At 41.8% G+C, this 3,481-nt stretch overlaps 1 protein-coding gene across 2 annotated transcripts in view; it reads right to left on the bottom strand.

The window, feature by feature from the left end:
- ptpn5 (protein tyrosine phosphatase non-receptor type 5) overlaps positions 1–2,696 on the bottom strand; it is a 13,789-nt gene extending 11,093 nt beyond the window's left edge. Inside the window, exon 1 of one of the 2 annotated variants that reach the window (XM_085779701.1) lies at positions 2,360–2,696. The gene's annotated coding sequence lies outside the window, so the exon portion shown is untranslated. Of the gene's footprint in view, positions 1–2,177 lie in introns of both variants that reach the window. The other variant, XM_085779702.1, reaches the window with a different exon arrangement.
- Between the last annotated feature and the right edge of the window lie 785 nt (positions 2,697–3,481).

Below are 3,481 nucleotides of genomic sequence, written 5' to 3'. Positions count from 1 at the left end.
TGTTGACAAAGTCTCTGGTACATTTAACCAGGGCTATAGCTAGGACTTGGAGTTACTGAGGTCATGAGTCCACGCCAAAAAATAAACTCATATTGTGATATTAATTACTATCATTTAATATATTATTTGTATTTTTGTAGCTTTGTCTCACTCCCTGTGGGAATACTAAATCATTTTTATAGGTCTATAGTTTCACAATTTCAATATAAAGGATATAATTATTTAAAAAATGAAATGTAATATCCTTCTAAACATTCAAAATAGCCAGGAAATATACTGAGGACATGACCTCAGTCCACAGTGGCAAGCACAGCACTGCAGCCAGTATACTGTTTCTCTTTTGTTCCTTCTTTGATTCTTTAAACTGCTTTAGTTCACATGTTTCATTTACTGTTTACTGCAGCTCTTTATTGAAGCTATAAGATGTAACGCTTGACAAAAATATCAAACCAACACCAATTTTTGACCACACCACTTCTTATCTTGTGCATTTTAAACGCAATGCGTGATTCAGCTCCATCTGGTGTATTAGGTATCTGGTGTATTGTTTAAAATAAAACTAATGAAGGTGACTGTTTAGTAACATACAGAAAAGTGTTTTTAGCAATATGACATTAAAAAAACACGATGTGAAGATGAATATTGCAGCAGAACACCTCCAAACAGTCTTGTGATCAGTGAACGTCAATTGGCAGTTAACATTTCTATTAAAACATAGTGTTTTCTGAATCATGTAGAAGCAGGCCAAATGGATTTGTGGAGTCAAAGCTGACAGCTGATTCAGCCTCGTTCCTCGCTGAAGGTCTGCTGTCTTTAGGCCTTTACAAGCACCACCCCCTCAGTGTATGTATGTGTGCTTATGCGCGTAGTGTTTCCATTGATCTGCATCCATTCAAAGCATCCAACATCCAGCTGAGGTTAAATAGAGCCATATATTTAAACCCATGGAGAAACACAGGACCAGGAGTGACTATCTCCTGGGACAGTTTGTGTGAAGCTGTTTCCCGGAGTCAGGAACGCGAGGAATTTAACATGCTCTCCTGTTTTGCTCTGTTTGGTGAGCTGGCTCATGGCTCAGTTGGCTCACGTTTTAATGGACATCCCTGATGCTTCCAGCGTCTCCGCCTGGAAAGACAGTGTGTCCTAATCGGTTTTCCTACTCTATTTTTAAAAACGCTTCTTTGTGTACTAATCGTTACAGCAAAATATCAAATTGTTATCCTATAGCAGCATTTCTTGTTTCCAGGTGAACCAAAGCTCATGACGAGTGAAGTATCGAGCGTGCCGTTCAAGTGCTCATGTGGCAGGGAGGCGAGGTAAGAGGAAGCTCTCACTGAAAGTGATGATGGGATGGTAATGTGAGATAAAGTCACAAGGGCCAAGACCTGCCTCATCAACCTTTACTTCTCCCATACACACACAAACAAACCCACTCACACAGGAAAAGAAAAACCTTGATATTAATACACACGTAAGCTCAAAATGACCTTAAAATTAAACACCCAGCGAGCCCGCAGCTTCCTCCGGTATATCACAGAGACAGATAATCAATCAGCTCTATTGTTTACATACACTCCTACAATCTCTTGCAGCAGCTCCAGGGGCATTTCAAAGTGAAATCTCATTAACACACATAGGAACTTCAGCCTAAGCTATACAGTCTAAATAATTGAAATATGCTGCATAGCCAATTGATTTGGTTTCTGTTGGAGATAAATCTGGATTCCCCGTGACAAATGATTGTATTACATGATTGCACTGCATCAAAACACCAGTGCAGGAATGGCATTCTCTGGCAGTCATTCATACTAAGACAAAACACCATTCATATCACGTACATGGCTACGGTGAGCTAGAGCGGCCACACAGTGCAGAGCTAGATGGATTAGTAATGAATCACCCAGGGAGGTGGACTGTTGCATCTCTCTCTGGTAACTCCCACATTGTCACACAGACATGATACAACACAGAAAAAAAATCAAGGTTTGAAAAATAATAATACTAATAATATTAATATTAATAATGATAATGATAATAAATTACAGTAAATACACAATTCATAACAGCATCAAAGAGCCAACCTGTTGGAGAATGATCAGTTTTAATAAACAGAGAGAGTGAGAAAAAAAACAAAAAAAAACACAAACACATACAGAGCCCACATCACACATCCCTACCTTTTTACAGCCAGGGAAGCGCAGCAGCCATATGAACCGTGGGGGCTTTGCTGAGGAATTGGTATTCACCTCATGTCGCACAGCCACGGAGGGGGAGAGAGGGGAGAGACACAGGGAGGAGAGGAGGGCTGGAACAGTCACTCACACAGAGCCTTAAGTCTGGTTAGGATAAGTCCTCTTACCTGGCTGAGCCCGTCTTCACATCGCCATCTGCCGCTCCGCTCCCTCCGAGCCAAAGACCAGGAGCCAAACACCAAGAACCACGCCAATCCCTTTACTGCTCCTCTGTCTGGGAGACGAACGAATGTGTTTGCATGGGAGAAGGAGACAGACCGACAGTGAGAGACAGAGAGGCAAAGGATGTGCGTGAGGTTGAGAGAGGCAGAATCTGCGAATGTGGGTGTGTGTGTGTCTGTGTGTGGAAGAGAGATAGAGGTATGAAAGTCTGATGGGTTTTCTTTTGTTTGTATCCTGGAGGAGAGAGAGATCCACAGGCGGCAGCTTCATCTAGGTATATGCAGCAAGAGGCTGTACGGTAGCCTTGGCAACAGAGCCAGAATGAGGGAGAGCGAGCAAGGGAGTTGGAGAGAGAGGGAGGGAGGGAGGGAGGGAGAGAAAGAGAGAGCGAGCAGAAGAGAGAGACTGTGTGTGTGTATTTATCACATTGTGGGGACATCAATGTGTCATATTACGGGGACCCAGCTCCAAAAGGTTTTTCCCACTGGATAAACTTTTGAGGGTTTATCCAAGAGCAAAACTGGTCATATTTCAAATCATCATTATTGTCAATAATAAACCATATAAGAAAACCAAAACCAGCACCATATGTACCACCAAAAATTATTGTTTTGCTAAAAGGATGGTGTCGCTTATTCTTTAATACCATCATCGCCCAAAAACTATAAATAACAGAGCAATCATGACGACGACATTCCCTTAATTACAGTGAACATGGGCACTGTAGTTTTAGTTTGAAATCAATCCCACGTTCACTGTCCCGCTGACTTTTATACCTGTACTCAGTAAAGCACTGGACGTGTATTCATCCACGACTGAAAATAGTTCTCCACACATACGCTCTTTACTTCTTTTTAAAAAGCACGAGGGCAACATCAGAAAGTCCAGGGGCATTGTTGGTTTTGATAATTTTCTGAGAAAAATATAGAATATTTCGACAAGCTTTTATGAAATTCCCCAATGATACGTTCCAGTCAAGTCATTGTCCTCGCAAGTGACAAAAACACATTTGTGTGTGTGTGTGTGTGTAGTCGGGGGGGTCGGATCATAACACATCACTGAGCAGT

The sequence above is a fragment of the Trachurus japonicus genome, chromosome 6 (assembly GCF_045865225.1).
Source record: "Trachurus japonicus isolate A0001 chromosome 6, Traja_1.0".
Taxonomy (NCBI): Eukaryota; Metazoa; Chordata; class Actinopteri; order Carangiformes; family Carangidae; genus Trachurus; species Trachurus japonicus.
This window is presented reverse-complemented; position numbering and strand designations above follow the sequence as displayed.